Genomic DNA, 17,259 nt, shown 5'->3' with positions numbered 1-17,259 from the left:
AAGATTGGGTGTTCTAAGGCATGGTTAGCCATGACACTTTGTGAGCACTTTGGTGTATATTCACAAACTGCATTTTGTTGTAATACTATATAGTACTACAAATATTCTACACAATGGTATTTACAAACTTACATTCAGGGTTCCCGCCCAACCTCTCCTATCTTTTTCTTTGTGAAGATCTCTGCCCCAATTGTGGAGTCCCTGCACACGTAAGTATACATTTTAGTAGCAAATGTTTAGGAGGGGCTAGTGGCTGGAAGATGTGGAATACTTCCCAATAAAGAGGAGGGGTTAAGAGAGGAGTTAGGTGGGGTTAAGGTCGGGATAGGGAGGGGTTTAGGGAGCTATGTGCACTCACCCACAAAAAAGTAATCACATTGCAATTCTCAAACTGCACTTATAAAGCTACTAGAGCCAAAAAGGGACCCAAAACAGTAGTAAATTACTTCAACTCAGAACTAAAGTTAGTTCATCATTACTCATTGCAGTACTACCAGTACTGCAACACCCTCCCATAGAAAATAATCGAGGTAGGGTCTTAAAATAGATACCTCTGTTAAATGAAATTACATTGTTTAAAATAGTTAACAATATAAATGCATATAATTTAGTGTTAACACAAATTTAATAAATAATACATTTTCATTATTTTAATAAAAAATAGATTAATAACATGTTGTACTTTTTAGGGATATACACTTTGAACCAAATGGAGGAGAATCACATTACAAGTATTGGAGTACTTGCAACACATTGTCTAATGAAATTAGTGATTGTTCTCAACGCCACACCCATCTCCAGCTAAAACCTATTTCAATATCCTCCAATCACAGACAGGCTGAGCAAAACATAAAGGAGCTCACACAACAAATAACTTTATATGTATTCACTATTTCACTGAATGTCTTTGCAGAATTGGCCTATGTTTTGAGGAGGAATTATTTGAGGAGGAAGAGAGAGTGGGTTTATAGGCAAAGGAACAATATATTTGCGATGTCCATTGAAGTGATAATTGCCTGGTACAACTTCTCACTTGATGTTATCCTCGACATGGTTGCTGACTGGTAGCTGGATTGGTCTGCAGCCTGCTCCTAGCCTATGTCAAAATACTGGTAGCATTCCTTTTCATGGTCACTGGTTCTTTTCTAGAGGGTCTCTGACAACATTGGCATCTTACAAGTGAGGCAGTACCAATGCTTGCATTAGGTACTGAGATGCATCATAAGAACAGTGTACCTGTTTATCACCATGGGACAGTCACTGGCGGGAAGGCAAAAAGTGAGAAGGACATCAATGCTTTTGCCCACTTTCCTGGTGCACTAGGTGCCACTGACTACACCCATATTGCACTCCTGTCACCAACCTACACAGCACACCTTTTCTACAACAGACAACACTGGCAGTTCACCAACATGTAAGCTCTCTGCAATGCCAATAGCTGCTTCACAAATGCCCACAAGGCCTTTAATGGAAGAACATGCAACAGCTACATTATCTGAAAGTCACTTTTTGTGCATTGCTTGGTTGCTGGGGATTTCAGTCACATGTGGCTTATTGATAAGTAACACGACCTAGTGGCATCTCAAACCTAATTAATAATCACAACAACACAATACACACACATAACCATGGAACACAGTGCATGTAGTTAGGCATGATGTAGTACAATTTGAATAGATGCCCCTTTTGCAGTTGGTGCCAGATATACTTTCTCTACCCATCTCTTCACATCCGCAGACGTCATCCTACAGTAGCTCAGCAGAGTTACAATAGATCAGACATACGTATATGAGTCATTATTGAATGCACTTTTGGGGTCCTCAAGTCTCAATTATGATGCATTCACTGTACAGGAAGGTGCTAGTGTAGCCTGTTGTGTGTGGCACAACATCACCATATGGAGGGAGGGCTTACATATTGATCTTGACCCTGATATACCATACATCCAGGTTTGTCCATAGATGCCATCCTCTGACAATTCTTTGTATTTCACATTATGTCACCAACTAACACACTATGCTCAAGATTAAAAAAGTAGTTACTGAGTGGGAGGACCACAGAATTGCTGCTGCCTTAGATCAGGGGCTGGCATGTATCAAGAAAGAAGAATAGATGCAGGAGTGTGGAGGTGATGTTATGCTACTGAAATTAGTGGAATACACCAAGTCAAGGTGGCCTAACAAATCCAAGATTTCTGCAGAACTGAGACATTATTGGGAAGTTAAAAATGAGTTAGCTGTAGAGGATGGCATAGTGAGAAGGTGGGAAAGAGCTATTCCTCCGAGTAGCCTGAGGAGTAAATCAGTCAAATTGTGTCATGAAGGGCATGCAGGTATAGGAAGTACCAAACAAGTAGTCAAGAAGTTGTTTGGTGGCCTGGATTAGATGTGTTGGTAGAAAGGATGGTTAGAGTGTCAGGCTTGTGCTAATTCTGAAAAGTCTCTTAGGACTCTTCGACCCAGTACGTGTGAGCCCATTGTTCCACATGGTTCATTTAAGACTGTGGCTATTGAAATAATGGGTCTCATAGGAAAGAGAAAAAAAGTATGTTATTGCCTTAATCAACACTTGTTAGGACTGGGGGTCTATAGTTGGCTGAGGCAGTTACCTTAGTCCAAATAGGGACTCTTGCTTCTAGTTAGGAAAAGGAGGGACACCCTCTTTGATAACCCCTGCTTACACCCTGGTAGCTTGGCACGAGCAGCCAGGCTTATCTTCGAGGCAATGTGTAAAGTATTTGCAACCACACTCCCAGTGACAGTGTTAACACCACAAATGGACGCCACACTGATGTATGAAAATAGGGGTATCTTTATCAAGAAGAAAAATACGGTAAGACCAAACAATAAAAATCCAACATATATGTATTCGTAATATTTCACTTTGCCGGTCAATAGGCCAACAAACAATTGTAGGTTCTTGCGGTATTAATGAGTAGTTCACAATGTTCAAATTCAGTCCTGATGCAAGGCTATGCAGTTCGTAATGCAGTTCGTATTGTCAGACCAATGCGGTTCGTAATGCTAGAATAATGCAATCCTCAATGAAAGTAATCAGTCAGTTCGTAATGCAAGAATCATGCAACCCTCAATGCAGGTATTCAGACAGTTTGTAATGCAAGAATAATGCAATCCTCAATGCACGTAATCAGGCAGTACGTAATGCAAGTATAACGCACTACTTAATGCAAGTAATGAGACAGGTCTAAATGCGAGAATACTTCAATCCTCAATGCACATAATCAGGCAGTTCGTAATGCAAGTATAACGCACTCCTTAATGCAAGTAATAAGGCAGGTCGTAATGCGAGAATAATTCAATCCCTAATGCAAGTAATAAGGCAGTTCGTAATGCAGGAATAATACCAGGACCATCGACACGATTAGCGCGGGCACCATTAGGCCCCAACCACAGACAACAGTCCTGAACTTCCGAAGGCGGCCCGGTGCTGCCGGGTAGGTCCGGGCTGCTCGAGGACTCAGCGCGTCTAACGCGATGCAGCAGGAGAGAGACAGGAGCACTCCTGGACTCCTCCTGCATGCCTCCCCAGGCCACACCTGCTAGCGGCTCCCGACCAGAGTCCAAGCCTTACCTGAGGGATGCTGCCTCTCCCTGCTTGTTGGACGTCCTGATGGGCGCTCCCGATGACGACGCAGGTCCGATGCAAGGTTACGCTGTAGCCGAACAGGTTAGGGCGCTGCCTTCTCCATTGCTGACGATCTTGGGCAGATTGCTCTTGCAAAACAACGATCACGATTACCTCACGACTTCCTTAGCTTTACGAAATCCTTCAGCATGTTGTGGCTCAGGCCGGCGGTGGCGATCTTGGTCAGCAGCCTCCGTTACGATGGTGGCTCGGGCCACAAACAGCTACACAGTAGCATGGATTATGATTCATGCTGCGGGGGCATGGCAGTCACGGGGCACTTTCCAACCAGCTCCACGGACCCCATGCTGCACAAACACAAAGCGTCGCTGATACTCGGTTGGGTTTCAGGCCACACAGTCCCGGGACAATCCTAACGAAGGTCTCAGGCTGCAAAGAAGCACACACACACAGCGTCGCTGAGACACACTTGGAAACTTTGATGTTCCTGTGTTCAACAGGGAGCCAGCTCTCCTCCGACCCTTGGAGACAAGTTAATTCGGGACACAGCACACAGCAAAGTCCTTTCAAGCAACGGGACACAGCATACAACAAAGTCCCTTAGCCTCTCCTGAGCAAAATCAGCAAACTGCAGGCCAGCCCCAGAACACACAGCAAGGGTCATTCCATCTCTTCAGTCTCTTCAGATGTTCTTCCTTGGCAGAGGTTCCTCTTGACCACAAAGTAGTTTCAATCCTTTTCAGTCTTGATCAGTCCAACATTTAGGGGTTTCAGCTCTCATAGTTATACCTCTAAATGTCTTTTTAATCTTTGTGTTCAGGGGGCACTGACCCCTGTTCAAACCAGTTCTGGGTGTCTCCCTGCCAGTGACACCTTCTTCCGTTGATAGTGGGGGGTCTGGTTCCTCAATCACTCAGCAGGGGGTGAAGCCATTCTTTTATGGCAGCAGCCCATGCCTCTTCACATCCATTGGGCTACTCCTCCCCCTACACTCTAGATGCAGGTCAGCCTGCTGCTGTCTCACCTATTCCCCCCCTGGGTCAGGACATTTCCCAGATCCTATCACATTCAAATAAATACAGACAGTCAATCCACAACCAGGCAGAGACATGCAGAATTGTTAGATCAAAAAAAACAGCCCCTTCTAAAAGTGTGGTTTCTAAACACACAATTCAAAAATCACCTTTACAAAAAGATGTGTTATTAAATTGTTAGTTCAGGCACACTAAACTTCACCTCTCCATCTTAAGCCTATGGGAATATAGGCTGGAAACATATTACACAGCCTTCCCCATTCTGTCCTATGTGCAAGATGGCCTTGCAATAGTGAACAACGAAATGGAGAGTATTTCACTGTTATGACATGGTACACACCTCAGTACATGTCCTACTTTTCACAGACACTGCACCCTGCCCAGGGGGGTACCTTGGGCCGACTATTGGGGTGCCTGATGTGCATGGAAAAGGAAGGGTAAGGTCTGGCAAGTGGGTGCACTTGTCAGGACAACATGGCAGTTAGCAAACTGTGTGCAGGCACTGCAGTGACAGGCCTGAGTTCTCTCTTTAGTGCTACTTGTGTGGGTGGCACAATTAGTGCTGCAGGCCCACTAGTAGCATTAGCATTACCAGCCCGGGCACACACAGTGCACTTAACTAGGGACTTTACTAGTAAGGCAAACATACCAATTATGTTCAACCAATTACCATAACACTTTCTACAGAGAGCATATGCACTTTAGCACTGATCAGCAGTAGTAAAGTGCCCAGAGTCCTAAAACCAACAAAAACAGGTCAGAAATAATACAGGAGGAAGGCAAAAAGTTCAGGGATGACCCTGCAAAAAAAGCCAAGTCCAACAATACCTTTTCTAGATGGCTTGCCATTAAATTTGTAGAAAGGGTTGATAGATGATTTGATGTATTGATGTGGGGCTTCCTAAAGAACTTATTAACGACAATGGAGTGCAATGTCTGGTGAGGTGCAGAATTATTTTGCAAGGTTGAGGATCCAGCATAAGACCACATCATTGTATAATCCCTGCGGCAATGGCATGATTGATCGCTTCAACAGGGTAATCAAAAATGCTGAGCTGCTAGCGGTAAACAACTAGGGGCCAGATGTAAGACCGAAAATCGCATGCGCAAACAGGTTTGCGACCTGTTTGTGCATACAATTTTAATCTGGGCCATGTACTTAAACTATTTTGCGAGGCACAATACACTATTTTGCGAGTAGTAAATTATTTGTCCCCAGGGGACCGTTTCCCCTTTGTTACTGGCTCCAAAAATATTTTTTAAGGGCAGGCAGTGGTCCCAGGGACCACTGCCTGCCCATAATAAATTAAACGAAAGCGTTTCATTTTTTAAAAAAATGCATCCCGTTTTCCTTTAAGGAAAACGGGCTGCATTTAAAAAAAAAGCTGCTATATTTAACAGCAATACCAGACATGGTGGTCTGCTGAGCCCAGCAGGCCACCATCCCGGGGAGGGCCTGCCATTCCCAATTGGTTCGCAAATTGCGAGCGTCTCATTAATATTCATGAGCCTCACAATTTGCGACCCCATTAGGAATCGCAAACAGTGTTAAACACTCTGTTGTACATACAAAATAGTACCTCACAAATTGCGAGTCGCAAAAGACTCGCAATTTGCGAGGTGATATTTTGCGCGTCGTACTTCTAGCCCAAATAGGATTGGGAAGTCCAGGGGAATAAAACTGGTTATTGGTTAAATTGGGTATTTCACCTTTTGAAGTTATGAGAGGTAGAGGGGCCAAAACAAAAGCTAAAGCGGATGGATGTCACATTCTGTTGGAGCCATCTAAAATATAAGAATCAATATGATTTGAGAACTAATCCTAAGGATACCAAAGTGGAAGTTGGAATTATGGTCAAGGTTAGGAAGCCATGGAAGGTGAAGAAGGGTGAAAGTCAATTTTCAGAACCATCGAAGGTAGTTAAAGTGCCGCAGAATGCTCTTATGTTAAGTGACAGTAAGGTGGGGAGATTAAAAATAATTGCTGTAGTCGATAGTGAGAGGGCAAGGAGTGAAGAATATAATAAAGTTGGTTCATGTACCGGTGATGATTGGGGTGTTGGTGGAAGAAATGTGGAAGTCGGTGCAGATAGTAATGAAGAGGAAGTACGAGTGAAAGAAGGGAGTATGGATGTGCAAGATGCTGAAGGAGGGGATGTGTGTAGTGAGGTACAGAACCTAAGAATTGAGAGAGAGAAAGGAATCACTGAGGTACATGGAACCACCACTGATACTGACGCACAGTGTGGATCGGGCACTGGTATTGTTGTTGGCAAACGTGTGAGAAGTAAACCTAAATGGTTATCTGATTTTGAATGTGATGTAGTAAATGCTTTGTTTTCCTTTTTTTTATTGTTCATTAAAGGGCGAAGTTGTGTTATGTCTATATAAGTTAATGGGTAAGCATGTTTTCCTTTGAACTTGTAATGTTTGTGCCGGCTTCCTAGTAACAGTGCATTCTAGACTGTTGAAACTTTTACTGTGGAGTTGGCTGAGCAAGATTGAAGGTGGAGGTGCTTCGCTTCGTACTTTCCCTTGTGGTTTTCCTGTATGGATTAAAATACTAAAACGTACCGCTTTTGTATTTTCCTACTTTTCAGCATCTTTACTCTTAAAAGACAAACCATTACACTTTTAAAGAAAAAACAAACACTGGTAAAACATTCTTTTTACTCGGTGATAGCGAAAAATACCCATTTTACTTTCAAATTATTTTCATTCGGTGTGTGCTCTAGGCTCAAGTATTCATCAAAGTGTGAAATATATACATATAACTTACAACAGGTGAACATGACCAATTATTTTTCACAATAACATGAGTGATATTTATTATATGTGTTGCTTTCGTGTGTGGCTCATGCATCAGTAGGCTCTTTTAGAATAGTAAAAAAATTATCACAATTAGCACATACCGTCCCACCTGTATTTCTACTTATCCTGACATCAAGTTGTTGACTTTGGAAACTAAAAGATAACTTTAAGAAAGCACAGCGCCTTGAAATATTTTCTTTATTCTATAGTTTGTGTTTCATCATTGCCTGACAGGTTTGTCCACGGTAAAGAAGAAGTTTTACTTGTAAAGAGCATTATGGTCTTCATGTATCTTGCAAAATGCGTTACAGTTAATTGTCATAGTAATTTTTTCGTTATCTCTGTGCTCCTGGTAATTTTCATCTCTTTTTTTATTCCTTTTCTACTTTGCATATTGATGCTTTACAATTAATGGGGATTTAAATGTTAAATTGTATCTAAATCTCTGCTTAGTAGGATTGTGATATTTTATGATGCTGTTCTTATTATGTTATATTTTTTTGTGCTTTTATGGCAGTAAAAGCCGAAATAAAGATATTTGACTGACTGACTTTTCATTCTCTGGCACTGTGTCATAGTCTGATGATGAATAATAAGTTCTGGTCCCAAAAAATGAGAGCCTTTACGCACCTGTGGCAACCACTGACAAACATTAAGCTCTCGCAGCACTGAAAAAGGAAATAGGCAATTGTCATTCTTTGCATTGTCCTATGTTGGGGGTCCCAAGGGGTTACAACTACAACCCCTTGGCAAGAGACTGTGATCCCTTCCACTCTTCTTGCGACCCATGCAGCAGCAGCAGGTAAGCGCAGTGGGGTGGGGCAGGGCGCGGAGGGGGGAAGTCGACAGGCGACTGAATAGTTATTATTTATTTATTTATACCTGTTCTGTCGTATGGCGACTTCCCCCCTCCCACCCTGCCCCGCCCCCATCCGTCCCGTCTCACCACATCACTGCGTTTACCTGTGCCAGCTGCCACTGGACCCATGTCACTCTTGGCTCCGAATCATGTTTGTCAAGACACATCAGGTCACATTTTTGGATAAGCAGGAAAAATAATAGCTTCTTTGGATTAAAGTCATTGTAGTAGGCAGTGGGCGGCTGTGCTATGCAGAACACATGCATTGGAAGCAGTCACTCACTATTATGCATACATGTATGAGGCTGGCCATGTGAAGCCATATCAGAAGAAGCTTCAGTCTGGTGTGCAGCCCCTGATGGCCACTCCATGCAGGCCTGGCCTTGCTGATCCATTGCCAATATGTACAAGGCTGTAAGCTTATGTTACAAACACTATATTTGCAGCATAGAATCCACCAAGGCCACCAAACAACTGGGCATTTTTTGCTGTAACTAACGATGCTTGGCTGCCTGGAGATGTCTCATGGCACCGACTGAGAGCACACACTGGGACATGCTGCTGTCATGGCCTCACAACTGGCTGCAGGATTGGACTGTGAGGCTATGGCACATCATTCTCATCCACTAACGGTACCGGTGGGGAGTATGCAGCACTGATAGAGTGGCCATAAGATGTGGCTGGCTGACTGCCTACTTCTATGGGATCTTCCACCACATGCATGAGTCATCCTGTCCCTCCACATTAGTGCCTTCGTTGTGTTTCTTAGGTTGAGATGTTTAAAACATAGACTTACATTTAATTTTTTATGAGGGAAAATCACATATATTTTGCTATCATTTGTTTAATACATTTCTAGCACTGACTAAAGCGGTGAATTTTTGATGACATGCCACATAATTTACTATGATGTTCTTTTTACCACTCTTTAATAAGAACTCTGTATTATGCTACTTGATTTATACACATAGAAGACAGTTTTAGTGTAACTGATGTTAAAATACAAAGCATTTTAGACATACTTGGGGATGATGCAGGTGCTGAAGTATCAATACTCATGAATCCCACAACTGCCTCTGTCTCCAAGGTAGTTTCCACCATCACTCCAGTTTAATGGGTTGGGGGACATTAGAGGGGCCACCCCCTGTTGCCCGGGACTCACTCAACTGTGTTGCAACCTTCTCCTTTGTACGCGAACTGAGGTCATACCACCTCTACCTAATTTAGGGGCCGATTATGATTGCGGTGAATCCGCATCCTCCGGGCCGGCGGAAGCCACCGCCGGCCCGGAGGATGCGGATTCACCGCTGCGGTGTGTGTACAGACCCCCCGCCAGATTAGGATGGGCGGGGGGTCATCGGCGGACGGGGAGACCGTCTGCCACTTTTCCGCCGCGAGACCGCGGCGTAAAAGCTCTAATATGGTGGCGGTGTCTATCAGACACCGCCAGCCATATTAGGATTTGCCCTGGGACATGCCTTTTTGCGGCGGCAATGCCGCCACGAAAAGGCATACAGTCTTTTCTTTGGGGGCCCGTTGCGGGCCCCCAGGGTGAAGGGGGTGCATATGGGGGTTACCTATGGTACACCCCTGCATTTGCATGCACGAAGCTGCAGGCACCGCGCGGTGCCTGCCGCTTTGTGCATGCAAATGCACTGCTTGCAGTTTTAACATTGCGGCGGGTGCTGCTTTAAGCAGCACCCGCCGCAATGTTAAAAATACAAGATGTGACCGCCTGGGTGGCGGTCACATCCTAATTCGCACAGAGGGACCGGCGCTGCCCCTGCGGACGGTCCCTCCACCTCTGGGGTGGCGGACGGACGCAGGTCCGTCCGCCATCCTAATAGGCCCCTTAGTCAATGGAGCACTGGCCTAACCCCTACAACATTGATTTTCTGCTGCATCTCCTGCCATATTGTTTTCTACTGAGAATCAGGGACAGTCATGGATTTCCTTCCAAACAGGAATCATGGTTATTGCAGCACTTCTCATTCAAGATCTTAAGGTTTTTTTATGAGAACTTTAGTTTCCTTTTTCTTCCCCCTGCCTTCTTCTCTGGATCTTGGCTGGCCATTGCTGGAATTGAAAGATTTGACTTGCTGATCCAAGTTGCCAGTAACACAGGCAGTTGTTCTGTACCTCCTCTCTGGCTGCTTTCCGAGGGTGAAATGAGAAGCACTACCTGGTTTTCTGGTCATTACCTATAACCAAGAAGCGCTTTTCAGTGTTTGCAGTTGCATTCGCAATTTTTTGTGACGCAAGTCGCAATTTTACCAAAATAAAGAAGCAACTACTTGGTGAGTCGCAAATTCTCAAGGTAAAACATACATACATACATACATAAGGATTTGCGATTTCCTACTTGTGATTCGCTAAAAATCACTTTTTGGAAATCACAAATCAGTACTTTCGTACATCTGGTCCCAAATCACATACATTGCATTAGTGTCAGCATTTTTGGACTGACACTGGGCCATTTTGCTCTGGTGTCTGGCAATTTTGTAGCTGTCATCAACTAGCATTTGCGCCGATAAGCATGTGTAAAATGTTGGTTTTGTACTGGTCGTTGGCAGAAATGTCACTGTGCAATTGCCTAGCACTAGTGAAAAGTTTCACACCGTTCATATAGAATATCTAGCATCAATGTCATTTATGTGATCTGGGTTCGGGCACTATGGAGCAATATTATTTTGAAATTGTGCAGTTTTTAAAACCAGTAAAGCCTGACCTAGAAAGCCATTTGAGTCTATACATTGGTATGTGTTTAGAACAGAGTTCATGTTTTTTAAAGCGGCAGGATTCATGCAGAACCTGATGATAGGACTCCTTAAAGGCTAAAAAGATTCCAAAATATTGCCTATATTTGTGAAACATACAATATAAAAGTGAATTTGTCTGCTTGTAAAAAAAATGGTCTACATGTGTGAAAACTCTCCCCCTTTCACATGCACATTTATCCAAGGTGTAAAATGTTCACTCATTGTCATCTCTTGTGTGGTTGATGCATATCACACTGCATTCCTTGGGGTCTGCACACCTGCTCTATTGAAGCACTCTTGTGTCAGTGCTAGTTGCTCCAGGTAAAGGCACAATGGTGGCAGGGGATACAATGCCCCTAGCCAGCAGTGCAAGTTTCTTGTACTCTGCTGTTCATGTGAGTTATGAAAAGAGGAATTGAAATTCCAATTTTTACCCTATGGACACAGGGTGGATTCATCTAGAGTTCTCTCTTGATGCGTTGAGTAGGCAGACAACGGCTATGCTTCAAAGTTAGTCAGTCAAAGCAGTCATGACAATCTTCACACAAGACTTGTGAAAATATTATCTTATTTTTCCATTTTATTGTTGGATCAAATACATTTTGGGTACTGTGGCCGAAGCAAGTCTAACTAAAGGAAGTATCTTAGAGGAAAAAACACGTGTTGTGATGCAATTTGGAATGTGGGAAGGAAATTTTAATGTGCCATATTATCACTTCCTTTAATGTCACTAGGTCAAAGGTCTTGTTATAGTTCACTTTTGACAAAGGTGTGTGATGTAACTTCTGCTACACCTGTTATTTTAGCGAATTGACAATCATGAGTTTTTGTAAACATTGTTTCCTTATATCACTCAGGAGTTCTAATGTCTGTAATTTACACTAAGAAGCAATGGGGATAAAAAGATGTGAGGCTCCTAGAGTTACAATAGGGTTATAAGTACGCATGGGAAGTGCCTATGCTTTTGTAGAGATAGTTAAAAGAAGCAATTTAAAAATAGACCGATGCAAGAGTGCCTTTTTGTAACAATTAGTTACGACTTTTTACAAGCAGTACATGCAAAGCCAGTTTACCACTTGATGTCTTGATTGATAATGAGTTGTTCTGTCCTACAAGTGTATGTTGACATGTTGTATTTCCTTTTCCCCTCCCATTGGGTCGTTCCCCGCCCCCTCCACCATCCCTTCCTGTATAGATGGTTTGCCCCGTTCAGCTTTAAACTGGCAGCTCTGTCTACCATCTGTTAGTATACCTGACTGGAGTTTGAGATGGCAGGAAATAAAAGTACCAATATTGACAACCTTGGATTAAGAGGTAATTAATATACATATATTACAATATTTGCTTACCATCATAGATAGAAGGGTTCAGTTTGAACCAAAAGAGTGAGACATCTGCAAAGAAGATACTGTTGTGACCTGGTCAAACCATCATACGTCTGAAGCAGTCCTTAGAGCAAAAGATATTTTTAGAGACTGGGGGATTGCAGTAAGTGCACCGGAACAAGAAAAGTATCCATCAATTCTTCTAGAGCCTGCAAATTTAAATTATACAACAACAAACAGACAGTACCCACAGGGGATACTGCGAAGTACAACAAATACATGTTTAGATAAAAACTATAAGAAACTAACCATACTAGTAAGCAGACAGGAAGACATAACCATAAGTAGGACAGTAAAAGACGAAGGGTCACTGAAAATTCAATGGAATGATCAATTTAGCAGGACAGGCCGAGAGTCACAACTCAGCACTCTTTACTCCTGATGACCAAGCTGCCCTATTAGATACCCTATGGAATTGACAAGGTTCGCCCACTGCTAAAGCCATATTATCGGAAACAGCAATTCTACCTTACATGAATCATAAATCATCTTTCAATCACTCAAACACGAAACAGTAATCAAGTCACTGCAAGAGGGGGACAAAGTATGCATACAAGAGACCTGGGCCACAGAGCATGTCCACCTCGAAGGCTATGCCGGTTTCCATACACTGGCAACTAAACACAATCGGTTTGGTAGATCATCAGGAGGAATTTCGATTTACGTAAAACATCTAAAACAGATAAAAGTAAAAAGGGTTCAAATAGAGTCAGAAGTGTTACAGTCACTCTTAATAGAGGGAAGTAGGGACAGAGATGCACGTGTGGCAATCCTAGTTATAAACATAAACTTAAACGCATATGGCCAGAAAAAGTTGGAAGTTACAAAAAACACTGTAACTTTAATACAGGAAATTCTACACTCAAATGCACTAGTGGCCAAAGTGATAGTAGGAGACTTTAATCTCCACCACCTGGGAACAAAAAATGACATGTCACGTCCAACCAGCTCTGAAAGAACATTCAATGCATTTCTGAAAAAATATGACCTAAAATCTGTCAATGAAACCTTGAAAAGTTAAGACCTCAAATATTCAGGTACTGCCACTTTTAAGAACTGCTCTATAATTGACTACATCTTCTTATGTAACCTCCGCACTCAGAAACTTGTCAATTTCGAAGTAAAATCATATAAAACTAGCGATCACAAACTGTTGCAGGTGGAATTAAATCCCAGTATTATACCGAGGGAACAAGTGGTTGTAGTATCCCATTCAACAGGGATTGAAGACCATACATTAGTTAGAAAATTAAAATGGAACAAGTATCAGGCTACGGTATTTAATGTATGAAAAAATAAACAAGAGTACAAAGGGAAGCCTCCTGGAAAACAACCAAGTGTGGTCAATTGGACAAGTTGAATTTGTGCCTTAAAAACTATACTTACCAACAATGACAAAGACATCCCACACCGAACGACAACGTTCACTTCACATTTTAAACACAACAATAAAATACTACGCACAACAATTAGTAAGCTTATGAGGGCTAAAAGAGCACATAGGATTGCAGGAACGGAAGAAACAAGGGAAATGTGCAAAGATCTATCGAAAAAGCGCAGACACCAGTTATGGTCTCTGTGACAAAATAAATTAGAAAAAGACTGGATAACGATACATGAGCTCTCAAAACCAAACAAACAACGTCAGCTCTGGCAATTTATAGCTAGCTTGGAGAAAGGTAAATTAGACAGGCGCAATTCTGTACATGTAGACACCTGGCTCAGACATGTCGCCACAATTTACATTGAAAAGGAGGGTATCACAATCCCTGGAATCCCTGAAACTTGTTCCTCGGCCAGCGTAATAACAGAGAAGGACGCCTCAGTGGAATTCTTGGGCAAAGAACAAGACCGTACGGCAGTCGAAAAGGTAATAAAAAAAGATAAGAAAGGACGGGGCACCCGGGCAGAACGGTCTTCCAGGAGCCATCTTTAGAGAAGATCCGGTATATTGGGGCAAAATTTTATCCAATCTGTTAATTGAATGTCGATTGAAAGCAAAGGTGCCGGATTCATGGCGAGGGTCTTTTTTACATCCCATCTTCAAAAAAGGAGATAACATAGACCCAAAAAATTATAGATTAATCGCCCTTTTGGATGTCAAAGGAAAAGCCTATGCCAGCACCTTATTGAATGAATTAAATATTTGGATCAAAGAGAACGAAATCCTCCCCCCCTACCAGACCGGATTCCGCAAAGGCTGCTCCACAATCAATAACATCGTGGCCATGTCGTATCTGAACCAGCACGCAAATGGCAAAAATAATAAACCAATCTTTGCATGCTTCGTTGACTACTCAGCTGCCTTTGATGGAGTGCCTCGACATAAGCTTTGGATTAAGTTGCGCAACTGGCATATCCCAGTAGGTCTTCTTAGCGACATTATTTCATTGTACAGCAACACCTGGATCAATTTGAAGCTAGCAGATAATACCCCAACGAAGAAGTGTTGAACAAACCATGGCCTAAAACAGGGATGTGCAATTGCAAAAACAACAGTTGATGGACAGAGTGCAGAACAATGTCACCTTCACCCCAGTACAGAGATCTGGGCCTAAATCCATCGTTTTTTTGCACTCCACGCCACCCCAGTTCAGACATGGCCATATGCAAATCAGCCTTGACCCTGTGCCTCATGGGAAACAGGGATGTGTCCTTGCCCCCACATTGTTTAATTTATACACGGCTGACCTGGGGAAGAATCTTCAAAATGCCAGTCTTGTAACACCGAAAATTGGACAAACTGTAAATATTACAGTATGCAGATGACTTAGTGGTAATGGATCACACAAAAATCGGGCTACAAAGGGGCCTAGACGCCCTCAATAACTACAATGAAAGAAATGAACTTATAATAAATGCTCAAAAAACAAAAGTAGTTATTTTTGGACACTACCCAAAAAAGGCTCTATTGAAATGGCATGTGGGCAAAGAAATCATCGTCACAGCAAAATCCTATAACTATTTAGGGTGCTGGCTAAGTGAATCAGGTAAAGCAACAATACATTACATCTGCATAAAATGAAGGCTAAAGCACAGTCAACAAGTTATGCCCTATGTAAACTAAATGAGATAATGCAAAGCCCAACAACTGTTCCGATCAGGAAAGTAATACAAGCAAAAATCAGGGCAATTGCAAGTTATGCACAGCAGGCATTCCCAGGTAAAATGGAATCAATGCTAGACAAAGCACAATGCCAGGCCTACAAACACATTTTCAAACTGCCTAAATATACACGCAACAGCCTAATTCGCTTAGAATTTGGTCTGAAGCAACAAAGTAAAGAATGCTTGGGAATGCACGTGAAATACTACTACCAAGTCCTAACAGCTCCAGCCGGAAGCCTAAATAGCATGCTGAAGCCAATTTACGGGGGCTCAATTAACCCGTGGCATCATTACACAGAGGAAGCAGTAGAAACGCTGGGATTAGCAATGGAAATTTTGGGATCAGGGGACGGTAAACTACCTGGCCATCAAAAACTCAATTAATACACAATGTTAACAACTGTCACATCGAAGTGCTCTAGCAGACTACGCAATAGGAAGAGGCTCACTTTGGCTGATCAAATCGTTTGCCGGGAGTAAAATCCAGCCATATCTCAAGCAAGCTCTGGGAAGGAAATCAATAAAAAACATTGTATGGGCCAGACTTGTGCCCCTCCCCATTAAAGAATTGAATCCCGGGTGGAGATCTCTAGAACATAAAATCAGATGTGGAATCTGTGACTTTAAATTTGAATCTTTGCTACATTTGATTTGTTGTTGTCCCGGTATGTTGCAGTCCCGTCAGAACCTTTTAAAACAAATATGGCTGTGCAACGGGGTACGGACAGTGAAAGAAGCAACTTCGGTTCTCTTTTCCTGTACTACACTACAGGACTTGGCCAGATTTGGGAGATACATGGCCGAGTTGCGTCTTAGGCTTATGGAAGTAGAGGGGCCAGGCAACATAAAAGGCAACCTGGGCCGTTAAATAAGTATTCTCCAACAAGGCTGAACTGACAATCACTTTCCGATTCATAAATGCATATAATATATTTTTTTACTCTGTATTTATACGGTTGTATGTAAACCCATTATTTTTTACAAGAATGCCTTTTTTTTTAATTGTTCTAATTTGCTTTTAAAATTGCATGTTAGTCATATTGCAGATGGTTTTAAGTAACTGTGCAATACAAAAAATAAAATACAAAAAAATATATAGATAGAAGTGAATGAAAATATATAAAATGCAAGGGATTCTGAATCATAAATGTTAGAAAAATGGACAAGCACTGGTACATTTGCATGCCTGCATGCACACAGCAACCATCATCTTGTTGGCCAAACATTTAGGGCCATATTATCAAGAAAGGGCGATACATTATCGCCGCTTTTATCGGCAGGAAACTGCCGATAAAGCGGCGCTAATGGGCTTGATAATATGCCCTTGTGAATTCCCATAGCAGCCCAGGTTAACACCAGAACCTGGGCTGCTATAGGAATTCACAAGGGCATATTATCAAGCCCATTATCGCCGCTTTATCTGCAGTTTCCTGCCGATAAAAGCGGCGATAATGTATCACCCATTCTTGATAATATGGCCCTTAGTTTCCAAACTTGAGCTGCAACTGTAACTAGTCACTTGATGGTCACTGAAATCAGACAATTTCAAGATATCGGATACAGGGCCTCATTATGAGTTACTCTGAGCTGCACTTGGTAAATCAGTCCTCCCAGAGTTAATGTTTCAGGGGGTCACGATAACTCTTGAGAATCGGAGTTAGCAGATATGCCAATGGGGACTTTGAGGTCCCTCTGAA

This window comes from Lissotriton helveticus, chromosome 8 (assembly GCF_964261635.1).
Source record: "Lissotriton helveticus chromosome 8, aLisHel1.1, whole genome shotgun sequence".
NCBI classification, from domain to species: Eukaryota; Metazoa; Chordata; class Amphibia; order Caudata; family Salamandridae; genus Lissotriton; species Lissotriton helveticus.
Note: the sequence above shows the minus strand (reverse complement) of the source record.